This window comes from Rhinolophus ferrumequinum, chromosome 3 (genome assembly GCF_004115265.2).
Source record: "Rhinolophus ferrumequinum isolate MPI-CBG mRhiFer1 chromosome 3, mRhiFer1_v1.p, whole genome shotgun sequence".
Classification (NCBI taxonomy): Eukaryota; Metazoa; Chordata; class Mammalia; order Chiroptera; family Rhinolophidae; genus Rhinolophus; species Rhinolophus ferrumequinum.
The window spans coordinates 84,722,816-84,736,751 of record NC_046286.1 but is presented as its reverse complement, the minus strand read 5'-3'; positions in this window follow the sequence as shown (position 1 = coordinate 84,736,751).

Below are 13,936 nucleotides of genomic sequence, written 5' to 3'. Positions count from 1 at the left end.
AACCTAATAATTTTCATTGGAATTTTAGCTTTTTAGGACATTTTCCTTAATGTCACCAACATACAACCAGTAGCTGCCCTTTGTTAAAAGTTTTATCAAACTCTTCGCTTAAACATTATATCTCAAACTTTTTGGACCAAGTACACTTAAGTAAGAAAAATGATACAAACACCACCAGACAGTCTCATTTTCCAGTGGGAGAAAGAACTGAGAGATAAAAATAAACTACTGCTCTATAAGCACTTATTGGGGTTTTATGCATACATTTACTCTAGCAATAGAGTAAGGGCTATTCATATCTCAAAGTCAAGTTTTAGGGGAAGTTATAGGCCAAAAATATCATTGCCTTAATTACTTGTCACCACTTGCAACTGTTCTAATTGAACAACCAACAAATGTAAAATAATGAAGCTAAGGCTTTCCGGTCAAGATATCAGAATAGGGAAACACTGTGCTCACCTCCTCTCAGGACCACATCAATTACAATTAAGCCACAGAACAACCAATACTGAGAATCAGCTGAAGTCTAGCTGAACCAAAGCCCTACAACAACAGGCATACACAAGAAGCCACCTCAAGACTGATAGGAGGGGCAGAAATGCAGAAGGGGCTGGTCCCACACCCGACTATGACCCTTAAACCTAAGGAGGGATATCTTGGCTGTGGAGTTTCCCCCAGAGGAATGAGGAGTCCCAGTCCCTCCCCAGCCCTGGGTTCCAGAGCCAGGGAAAGAAGTCCCCATCATTTCTGGTTGTGAAAACCAGCAGAGATTGTTGTGAAGGGCAGCTGCACTTCCAGGAGCTCCTCTTAAATGGCCCACACATGGACTTACTCACTGACGGACTCACTCTGAGCTCCAGTGCTGGGGCAGCAACTCAAAAGGCGACAGAGACATATGGGCAGGAACTGTCTGGCTTCAGGCTAAAGGCTGGAGGGGCAGCTTTCTCCTGGACCGGTGAGCTGGTGGAATCCAAGGTTTCTTTGTTGAGCCCTCCTCCTCCCTGCATGCAGACGCAGGCAGACGCCATATCTGAGTCTCCATAAAACTGGCTATCATCTTTCATCTGCCCCACCTTTGAGATTCCCTGAGACCACACCCCACCCAACTTTCGGGCACACCCAAGCCACTTCCAGTGGCTTTTCCATATAAACAGCCTGCCTTGGCTCATGCTGCAGACTTTTCTAAAATCTCTCAAAGATTCACACAACCCAAACATGCAGCATCTGGCTTCAGCATATCTCGTACTTCTGGCTGAGCAGCCCTAAGCGGCACACGAGCAGCAGCTGGCCTTGGTTCTCAGCTTGGCCTCTCCAGGCACCTCCAAGCAGCAGTAGCCTCCAAGCAGCAGCCTCCAAGCAGCAGTAGCCATCTCTGGATTGCTTTGTAGCTCATACCAGGCAGGACACAGACTGCAGCTGAACTTGGCCTGCAGCAGGGGAGGTCCCAGGGCCGGCAGGCCCAGTGGCCAGCTTCAGACTGGGCCACAGCATCACATGGCCACCTGCAAGGATGACGCACCCAAAAGGGAGACTGGGCAGGCACCAGACTCCCGCTACAGTGATCCCTGCTCTGTAGGGTGAGCCCCTGTACAACAGCTCCTCCACTGTAGTCATGGCCAGTCCTCGCAACCAATCAGCCTGAGGGTCAAGCCCTCTCACTGATGTGCAAACAGCAATCAAGTCTCAACTACAACAGGAGGGTACACCCAACTCACACAAGGGACACACCTGGAGCACCCATCACTGGTGACCAGGGCGATTGCACCACTGGGTTCCACGTGACACCTACTACATAAGGCCACTCTACTAAAGCTGGAAGGCATAGCAGCCCTACATAGAAACAAACATAGGGAGGCAGCCAAAGTGGGGAGACAAACATTTCCCAGATAAAAGAACAGAATAAAGCTTCAGGAAAAAAATTAAACAAAATGGACACAAGCAATTTACCAGATGCAGAGTTCCAAACAGTGATTATAAGGATGCTCAGTGATCTCAGGGAAAACTTCAACAAAGAGATAGGAAACATAAAAATGGAGACAGAAAACATAAAAAAGAACCAGTCAAAAATAAAGACTACAATAACTGAAATAAAGAATACATTAGAGGGAACCAACAGTACATTAGATGAAGCAGAGGATTGAAGCAGTGATTTAGAGGATAACAGAAAACACCCAATCAGAACAGAAAAAAAAATCAAAAAAAATGAGGAGAGTTTAAGGAGCCTCTGGGACAACATCAAGCATACTAACATTTGCATCATAGGGGTACCAGAAGGAGAAGAGAAAGAGCAAGCAATTGAAAACCTAGTTGAAGAAATAATGACTGAAAACTTTCCTAACCTGGTGAAGGAAATAGATATCCAAGCCCAGGAAGCACAGGGAGTCCCAAACAAGATGGACCCAAAGAGGCCCACACCAAGACACATCTTAATTAAAATGCCAAAACTTAAAGACAAAGAGAGAATCTTAAATGCAGCAAGAGAAAAACAATTAGTTACCTACAAGGGAGCTCCCATAAGACTATCAGCTGATTTCTCAACAGAGACTTTGTAGACCAGAGGGGATTGGCAGGAAATATTCAAAGTGATAAAAGGCAAGGACCTACATCCAAGATTACTCTACCCAGCAAAGCTATCATTTAGAATTGAAGGATAAAGAAGTTCTCAGAAAAGAAACAGCTAGGGGCAACCGGTTAGCTCAGTTGGTTAAAGCATGGTGCTGTTAACAAGGTTGCCAGTTTGATCCCCACATGGGCCACTGTGAGCTGTGCCCTCCGCAACTATATTGAAACAACTATTTGACTTGGAGCTGATGGGTCCTAGAAAAACACAAATAAATAAAAGTTACAAAAAAAAAAAGAAAGAAAAAGCTAAAGGAGTTCATCACCACCAAACCAGTATTACAAAAAATCTAGGAGGGACTTTGTTAAGCCAAAAAAAGAAAAGAATAAAAATATGAATAAAATGGCAATAACTACATATCTACGAACAATTACTTTAAATGGATTAAATGCTCCAATCAAAAGATAGGGTGGGTGGGCCGACTCGGTGGCTCAGGTGGTTGGAGCTCTGTGCTCCTAATACCCAAGGCTGCCAGTTGGATTCCCACATGGGCCAGTGGGCTCTCAACCACAAGGTTGCCAGTTCGACTCCTCGACTCCCGCAACGGATGGTTGGCTCCGCCCCCTTCAACTAAGATTGAACACGGCACCTTGAGCTGAGCTGCCGCTGAGCTTTCGGATGGCTCAGTTGGTTGGAGTACAGGCTCTCAACCACAAGGTTGCCGGTTCGACTCCTCAACTCCTGCAAGGGTAGTGGGCTGCGCCCCTGCAACTAACAAGGGCTGAATCACTCCCTCTACAACTAAGACTGAAAGGAAAACTTGACTTGGAAAAAGTCCTGGAAGGACACACTGTTCCCTAATAAAGTCCTGTTCCCCCATTCCCCAATAAAATCTTAAAAAAAAAAAAAAAGATAGGGTGGCTGAATGGATAAAGAAAACATGACCGTTACATACACATGCTGCCAAAAAGAGACTCACTTCAGATCAAAAGACACACACAGACTGAAAGTAAAGAGATGAAAAAAGGTATTTCATAAAAATGGAAATGTAAAAAAAAAAAACTATGGTGGCAGCCATACTTATACGAGATAAAATAGACTTTAAAACAAAGGCTGTAACAAGTGACACAAAAGGACCCAGTAATCCCACTTCTGGGTAATTATCTGTAGAAACCCAAAACACTATTTTGAGAGGACATGTGCATTCATATGTTTATTACACATTGTTTACAATGGCCAAGATGTGGAGGCAACCTGGGTGTCCGTCAATGCATAAATGGATAAAATATACTTTATCCAATGTATAAATGGATAAAGAGGAGGTGGAATATTCCATACATACAATGGAATATTGCTCGGCTGTGGACCGGAATGGATTCTTACCATCTGCTGCGGCATGGATGGACCTGGAGAGTATTGTGCTGAATAAAGTATGTCAAATAGTGAAAGACAAATGCAATGTGATTTTGCTTGTGGAATCTAAAGAACAAAACAAACAAACAAACAAACAAACAAAACAGAAACAAACTCATAGATACAGAGAACACTTTGATGGTTGCCATGTGGGAGGGAGGTTGGAATGGGTGAAAAAAAGGAAAGGATTAAGAAGTACAAATTGGTTGTTAGAAAGTAGTCATGGGGATGTAGGGTATAGCATAAGGAATATAGTCAATATAATTGTTAAAACTATGTATGGTGTCAGATGGGCACTAGATTTATTGGGGTGATAAATGGGAGGGGGTTGGGGAACATAGTGAAAAAGGAGAAGGGATTAAGAAGTACAAACTGGTAGTTGCAAAATAGTCATGGGCATGTAAAGCATAGAGTATATAGTCAATAATATAGTAATAGCTATGCATAATGCCAGGTAAGTACTAGACTATGAGGGGCATCACTTTTTTTCTTAATAGTTTTAGGTGTACAAAACAACGTAATAGACACTTACACCCCTCACAAAGTGATAACTCCCCTCCCCCAATCTACTACCTCTCTGACATCGTATATAGCTGTTACAATTCCATTGACTCTATTCCTTATGCTGTACTCCACATCCTGTGACTATATATATATATATTAAATTATAGTTGACATTCAGTATTATTCATCTTCAGATCACTTCTTAAATTATATAAATGCCTGATCACTATGCTATACACCTGGAATTAAAACAATATTGAATGTCAACTGTAATGGAAACTTGAAAAATGAGGGGGAAAGGTGAAGGGGAATAAGAGGTCCAAATTTGCAGGCATAAAACAGAAACATCCTGGAGAAACATGTAATGTACAGCATAGGTAATAGAGTCCATAACATTGTGATAGCGTTGTATGATGTCAGATGGTTGCTGGACTAACCATGCTCATCACTTCTTTAGGTTTCTAAATGTTGAATAACTATGGTGTACCCCTGAAACTAATATAATGTTTTATGGTAGCTATATTTTAATAAAAATCTTAAAAAAAACCAAAAAGAGTAAAAAAAATAATAATAAAAATAATAATGAAGCTAAATCCACAGTTAGTCGTGAAGTAGCCAGAATGGTAGCAATTGGAAATCATGATCAACTCAATAAAACACCAGTAACAAAGGAGTCCTTCACAGAAGAGTGGGAATTCCACTCTACATGCACCTTGGCAGTAAGCTGCTGAATTAGATGCTTTGTCAACTCTGATAGAACATAAATTTTAGCTTACATATAACTAATTTTAGCAACCCTTAACTTTCTTAATAGGTTACTAGTAAGGACCCTTAGTCTCATGTAAAATGAAAGTCATTTGCCCTAAGGACCAGAGAAACACCGAGCATGTTTAGGTCAGTTGCCAGCTCTTCATTGAGGTCCCTGCCATGAACCCCATTTTGAAAACCATGGTGCCCACCTAGAATATGGAAACAACTCTTCCATTTGCTGCTTGTTCCTCTTCTACTGGCCTCTCCGCCCATATCCACTAAGTTCCCCTTCCTGATTCTACGGCCTAGTCTTATCTATGTAATTTCCTCTCTCTCTCAACCCAGAGTTTGAAGTCTCCAGATTTCCAAACTGATTGTCACTCGAAACTAAAATTCTGCAAACCTTTACCCAAAGCTCCCATTCCCTACGCTTATTCTTTAATGACGGTCCTCACCAACACCCTCATCAGCCAGGCCTATTACAGTGGAAACTTCTATGGGCCACAACTCTCTGGGAAGGCAGCTGCCATCCTCTCTCCCTCTAAATCACAAGCTTCTGTGTATGTAGGGCTCTGGTTCCCAAACATGCACTACTTAAGACTAGATTGTTCTGGATTCATTCCAAAACTTTTCCATTTTGGCACAGCCGTGCAAAGGCTCATTTTTATTTCTCTAATGATGAAACATATTCTTAAAACCTGGCAATGAAGTGAAGGGTTTGTTATTTCATAAAATACAGGAGCCATGTGTTACCTTTCTGTAAAAAATACTCATCTATCATCCAAACGCTATATAATAAAAGCTGCCAAGGCAATTTTTAAAAAACTATAACACACTGCCAAATCAGAGAAGTGTAACTGCCAACCTACATTCTTTTTTATTGTTTTAGGCTGTAAGTGACCATGATACATGAGCATGCTTTTGATGCTCAGAACAGCAACCAAGCTCTTCTGCTAATTTAATTCATCCATCTACCCTTTCATTCCTCCATTCATTCTATAACTATTTATTAAGCATCTATTAAGTGCCAGCAATGTTCTGGGGACTGGAGTTCATCAGTGAACAAAAAGACAAAGTCTCCCTAAGATAGACAAAGGTAGGGTGAGTGATTGAAGGAGGAGATTTGGCCTTCAAACAAAAATCCACTCAAAGAAAAACTATGCCTTGTAATTTGTCTCTGAATCTTGTCCTGTGACTTTCAGTAAGCACTGTTTCCTCCCCTGAAAGTCTGAGGCACTGGAACCTTGGCCATGACCACTTCCCCTGCAGCTAGAAGTCATTCTTGATGCTCAGGTTATTTTCAGAACTGCATGAAACAAATAACAACACTTAAAACCCCCCAAACAATGTCCATGCAAAGACAAATAATAGTAACAATCAATATTTGTGGAGCAATTACTGCGTTTCCGATATTTAATCCTCATAATACTCCTAAGAGTTAGGTATTAGTATCATTTCCCCCATTTTACAGATGAGAGGAGACCAAGTCTTAGGGGCTATTACATTTGTTCACCACTCCAAGCCAAAGACCTAGTCCTTTGATTTGCTGAATGCCTCCTGACTGCAATGGCAAAGCCCTGAACTCTGTGCTTGGCTCCACCTCCAGAAACACCTCACCTTTACCGCTGGCTCTTGGTGCTGATATCCTTTGCCTCTTCCTGCAGCCAGGTGTCTGCCAGCTCCTTCTCTGCTGATTACAACATCAACACACAATATATATTGAATATATGGGTTGACTGTTTACTATTCTAATCAAATAGTGAATTCCACAAAGTTAATTTGGCATCTATTTAATGAGACACATAATTGTTATTGAATTGCATGCAATTAGATAAAGTTGCTCCAATAAATTCTTCTCCCCAATAATTATCTTACGTTTTCTACTCCCACTTTTTAATTTTTCTATTCCCATTTCCTGACATGGTGTGCTATTTCTTCTTTCACTTTCTCTTCTGTTTTTTCAGAATACATTCATAGGAAATAAAATATGATGAGCATAGATTGTATTTCCCAGTGGCCTAAATCCCCTGTTCCCCAGAGATGAGGTCTTTCTGGGTGTCTCCTGGCATCCACACCTACTTTTCTGATCCTCGTCTCCGCCTGGATGACCTGAAGCCTGAAGGACTCAGAGCAGCAAGAAGCAAACTTTGCCTTAAAAAGGTTACAGATGTATCATATGCTGTGAAACTCGCATAACAGTGAACTCAAACACAGGCGATGACAAAGTAGAGCTAAAAATGAACTATAGATTTCCTGCACTTGAGATCTGAGAGTCTCAGAGCAAAAAGATTAGAGGAAACTGTTCAAGAATAAGGAAAAAAAGAGAGATTTTTCCAGCTAAATATGGTGAGCCAATCAGGTTTTTAATCTTCTCTTATTCTTGAACCTTTTTTTATCTGCAGCAAATAAATGAAGAAAGTCACAAATTCACAAGGACAAAGGGACAATGAGAGGAGATAACAGTTGATGAGCCACATCAATAATTTTTGGAGGTTGGACAGCAGGTGGAAGAATGATAATTAGACTTGAGAAAGCTGCCTATGGATAGGGATATCAACAGGAATTGAGCCAACCCACCCCCCAACAGAACTCCAGCGAGACTTAGAACATGGTACTTCCAGAGAACCCTTAAGGTAGGAATGAGATGAACGACTGACATCAGTTTACAATGTACATCTGTACACTGAGCTAGTGGATCTTCCCCAGGTCCCATCTCCCTTCCCATGAATCCAGACAACTACTCCTCCTCCCCACTACATGGAGACCAAGGTCTCTGGGAAAATGGAGAACCCAGATATGGTAGAGCTCACGGGTAATGAGGAGAGCTGAAAACAGAGGAGCTGATTGAGAGAAAGACCCCCAGCCTCTTCCCTTTTTCTGCTTCCAGAATGCCAGCACCCATCAGATACAACCAGGCAGAAAATAGCTGACTTCTTTTCAAGAGAAAATAAATCAGAGGGGGGATAAAAACTATAATGTTAATGTTGGGATTTTCACAATGAAAAGCTTGCTTACCATCTAATTACCACGTAGCAAAGCTCACTAGTACAAGTTGGCAAAAACTGCCCATCAATCCAGGGCCTCCTAGCAGTTTTTTAGGGACCCACTATTAAATGTTAATAGAGAGCCAGAGATTTCTAGGTATTTGAATAAGTACTCCAGCAAAAACACACAAAAATAGAGCAACAAACCAATTGAAAAAAGGACCTCAGTTGAAAGAAATACAGCAAGTAGAAGAAAACTTCAGTGAAACCATAATTAATATCCTCAAAGAGATGAGACAAGACATTGTATCCATGAAACAGGAACAGAATGCTATCTTTTAAGAAAAGAATAAGAAATTAAAATATGAAAATAGAATTTTCATTATTAATTTTAAATAATAAAGCAAAGTAAATCTCTTAAAAGAACAAAAAGACATTAAAAATAGGAGGGAAAAAATTAGAAAATTAGAATATCAATTCAAACAACATCTAACTAAAAAGAGTTCCAGAAAGTAAACAAAAACAGAGGAAATGGGGGGAAAGAAATTATGAAATAAATAACAAAGGAAAACATCCCAAAACTAAAAAAATGTAAGTTTCCAGATAGAGTCAGTCCAATGCTCAAAATAAAAGGTTAAAAAAGTTATACATACCAAGGTACAACACAGAAAAACTTTAGAACACTAGGGATAAAAAGATCCTAAAAGTTTCCATAATAAAGAAATTCACATAAAAATAAGGAATTAGTAGGCCACCTGACTTCTCAACAACAGCACTGGAAGTTAGTTGATAAACTACTTTTTCCACCTCAGAGCTCCACTTTTATTCATTCCTCTCTCTTTCTTTCCCTCTTTCTCCCTCCCTCCCTCCTTTTTTCCCTTCCTCCCTCTTCCTCCAAGAAGCCATGTGACTCCAAGAATTGTTGCCAGCTATTATTTGACCAGGAGGAAAGCCAGACTTAGAATGAAATCAATGAAACTAATTATCACAGAAGGCAAAATGGATAAACAGGAAACTACCAGGATCGTGGTGACATCAGTGATTTGCTTCATCAAACCATCCCTGAAGCCCGAGTTGCTCTTTGGCCATTTAGGACCTACCCTCAGAAAGCACTAGCATCACTTCCACTGTATTGGATTTGCTAAATCAGTCACAAGCCTGCCCAGGTTGGAGCAAAGGGAATGTAGAAATACCATGGACCTTGAGAAATGAAGTTAGTGAGTAGTAAACTCTAAGGCTCAAATGTAGTCTTTCCTGAAGCAGAATGTGTGATGATTATACCACCAGTCATTCCTAACCTGTGGGAAGAGCACCTCTAAGGAACCACAGTTATTTCAAGGAGTCCAGGAAACCATATGCATACCAAGCATTTTCTGTGGATAAATCATGTGCCTTGTGTACATAAATATATATTCTGCTCTTATGATTAATAACATGCAAACTCATTTAAAATCTTTGCTGAAGTCACAGTCGCTTTTTATATTCTGTATTTGTTGTATTCAGTATGTTGTATTATGTATTTTCTTAATCGTGGACACCAAAATCACAACTAACATGTGGAGGGAATTTTTTTATGCTTAAAGGGGGATTTTTTTAAATGTATATTCCCCAAATTGGAAGTTATTGTCTTCATAGTCTACCATAAGTCACAGAGAATCTCTGAGGCATGTCTTACTAGAAAACATTCAGACTGCCTTCCAGATCCGCCGTAGCTCAGCTCACAGACCGGCACAACGGCTCTAAGCTATACGAGTATGTCTTCCCCTCCTCCACTCGCATCCATAACTGATTGGACCCGGGGAGGGCAGATCACCGAAGTCAATCCTTAAGCTGGCCAATGACCCACGGACATTGTCAACTACGGACAAATTGAGCTGCTCAGACTCTTTATGTTAAGCATTTTCATTCAGACAGACAGCATGGGACAGCTAGTAGCAAGAAGCGACACTAATAAATCAAAGTAATAAGGGAATAAACGAAAGCTGAAGTAGAAGCTGTGAATTATAAAAAAGATGAAGGATGAGGAAGTTCATCAAAAGCAAGAGAAGCCAATAGAAAGAGCTGGATCCATGAAAACAACTGAGTGGTGTGAACGGGAGACTCTAATGCAGGGAGGCGTGGTTCTTCCCCAGGGCTACCCATCCTAACCAGCCTGGATGCTTCCTCAGGGAAATGCTTGGGCCCCATCTGGATCTACTCAATCAGAATCTCTGGAGCTTTTAGATGTGGAAAAAGCTGCAAAAGCCATTCTGATGCTCTCTGGTTAGGTCCTCTCATCTCCAGAAGCCCCACCATGGCACATTTCCCATCTTGGATTACAGTGAGTTCGTTATCTTATCTTCCTAATTGCCATGTATACATGATGGCACTTAATTCTGGTTCCCTAGCTAAGTGAGTCTCCTTTTCTTCTAACCAAAAGTGTGTTCACTAAAAGAAGAACTACAGAAAAAGAAAATTTTTTAACAGAACTTTTTGTTGAGGCCACTAGAGATAAATCAAAACTACAACATGGGTTTTCATGTGGAATCGTCTTCTAGGAAAATATGATCATTTCTGATTTCTCATCAGAAAAACTTCTGAGGAGCATGTTTTCTTTAAAGAGTTATTTATATCTTTTGTTTAGGAAGAGGAAACACCAAGATTATTTGACCATAAATAACTTAAATGTACATGCCTTTCTCTTGAATTTTTCTAGATATATGAGGCTATAAATTAATGAGTCCATACCATATGCCACTCAGAAAAAGCAGGCTTGTTCCTTGGCTAGCACATATGTTTGTATTTTGTCCATCAGTCCATAGGCATTTTTCTCCTTATTGTCTGGAACCATAGGAAGCATCTCAGACACCAGAAAAGTCTGGGTAAATGTTAGTGTCAATTAAGACAAATTCCTAAAATCAACATTTCCATAACTTACTTTTAAATTGTGCCTCCAGGACACAAAGGATTTCCAATGGTGGGAACTTAACGAAATTTGAATGCCAAAGTAGTAATTATAATCAATTCTCCCGTTAACAGTCATTCACTGTGGAGATAAGCTATAATTATAGACTGTTTTATATAATTTCAATATACAAAATAGCACTGTTAGGAACTTACAAATTAAAGTTACTTCATAATTAGTGTTACTTATCAAATTATTTCGTATGTTTTTTTTTACAGTTCTTTATAATTCACCATTATTAAGACATACACTTAGAATCGTTTCTTCTGTCTTAAGGGTTCAAAATAATGCCCCAAGCCTTCTCTACCAGCCTCAGCTCTCAATACTCTTTTTTTCCTTTGTTACTTACCTTTCTCTACCTTTGTAGGCAATAAGGACTTGACCAGTAAAGTCCTTCCCAATCATTCTGCTGCTTGAAGACAAACTTCCCTTCATCCCAGTTCTCCTCGTGAATAATTCATTTGTGCACCTACATCATGTACCCAAAGCTTCTCCTATATTTCATATATATTGTATAATTTGTTTTTCTTTGACGACTGGAATCAAACTTTATTTATTCTTATTTTATCCTGCTTTACCACTCCGTAATGCCTACCACAGTGACTTACCAAAAGTAGTTGCTGTACATTTTCATTTCGTGAAGAAATGCTTATGTACACTGTTCATAATGTTTGACTCCCCACCCCACCTGTAGCCAATGGCACTCATTACTGAGATGATTAACTGGAATACAGTTTATAGCCAAAAAAAGATTATTTTCACCGTGACGCTGGCTCAAAAGAAATCAAATTTATGATTTTGAATTTTTAAGACCATCAGCCAAATAAAACTATCCATAGATAAAGTCATTACAAAGGAATCTCGAATCTAAAGGAAAGTACATAAAACTGTATCATGGATGTCAGTGGTAGATAGCAGTGCCATTCTGCCAATTTTCTCAAAATAATCATATGGATTTACATTTTCTGGAAGATATTTACCAAAGTCTAAATCATTATGGTTTGAAACTTTGAAACTTCATTTAATACCTAGAAGACACTAAACAATGTGACAAACTGAGTAACTATTTCAACTTACTTCTTTAGGTCCTTTAAGGAAGTCTCTGATTACATGAGGTTGGCCTCGTCTCAAAAAAGTTCTGTCAGACGTGAGTTTCCCAGATTGCTTTCCTCTAAAGGTTGCTTTGATTTCTCAGCCTAGGCTTTATAAAACCTGTAGATTATGTCATTTGTGTTTTCTAAGTGCCTGATCATTAAAATTTCAACTTAATGATAATAACAAAGGCAGAATTATGATTATATATAAACATCAAAATTGAGATGAAAATCAGTCTTGAACCTTAATTCTCAAGTCTCTGCCTACAATTCTGAACCTTCACTTGAGTTCCCGAACCAAATCCTCACCTGCTTACTACCCATTTTCACTCTACCCACCTGAAATTCACTGTACCCACATGAAACTCTCCCTAAAACCAGCCCTCCTGCTTCATCCAATTTCCTGGTCTCTTTTAACACATTAGTATCTGTCACTGAGCCTACGTAGGGTGGTGGCCTTTGACCATTCCTTCTCATTTATCTTTTATGTTCTGCCACATGGTTTCATGGATTTGCTTCAAAAGGTCTCTTGTATCTAGAGTGAACTTACATTGTTGCCATATACCCAGCATCCTTTCCTTCGGGGAAACCTCCCTCCCCTATTTGAGATGAAGCTGTGAAACATAGCATCCCATTCCATCCTCACTCAGAAACAAGCACATGACCTAGGCCTGTTAATTCACTGTGTCTCATCCCCGTTAAATGTCATTGGTCAAAGGGGTAGGTTTATGCAGCAAGTTAGGGCAATCAGAATTCCTTTCTTAGAACTCATAATTAGATATGATGAATTATCTTTCCAGTACGGTTGCTAATCTAAGAGCATGTGATTTTGCAACTACCAGTAGGCATCTTCCTGGCTATTTGCAGAAAGCGTATTTAGAGTAGAAAGAGAAGGAGACAATATGGGAAGGCAAAGAGTTTTGACATCATTTGGGTCCCTGGAGCCTGCCATGCCTGAAGTCCATCCCACTCTGGATTTGCCAGTTAAATGAGTCAAATTTCAAAATCCTGACTCACCCACTTTCTAAGTAGGTGAATTTGGACAGGTTACTTAACTTTTCCGTATCTCTTACCCCACTTACAAAATGGGAGATAACATCAATATCTACCTCACAGGGTTATACGAGGATTAGCATAGTAAATGCTCAACAAATGCTAATGATGACTATGAAGCGCCAGTGAATTCTGTTGTTTAATCTAGTTTGAATTGAGGTCCTGTCACAATAGAAAGTGTATTGATGCCAGATTTTCAATTTCCTTCAAAATGTGTTTGAAGCCCACCCTTCCTCTGCCTTTCCATTATCACCATCTCCATGAGATTCTTGGGCAATGTTTTTGCTGGCTTGTCTGACTGCATCTTTACTCTCTACAGTTCACCCTAGTTACCAGTGCCAGAGTGACCTGCACTAAACACGCTTTTCATCGTGGAATTTTCCAGCTCCAATTTCTGTTCAGAGGCTTTTCCCTGGCTTCCCAGGTTCCACCTTAATTATCCAATCTGAATCACCCTAACATTCCGGTCAACCTGACATCCTCCTACCTTTCAAAAAATCATGCCTTGGTAATACACATCCCTCTGTCTTACCTTGAGTCATCACCCTCACCCATCCCATTTTTTCCCTGCAGTTTATCAGCTCCAATCATGCAAATTCTGCCTCTTCCACAATACATTTTCCAACCGTCATGG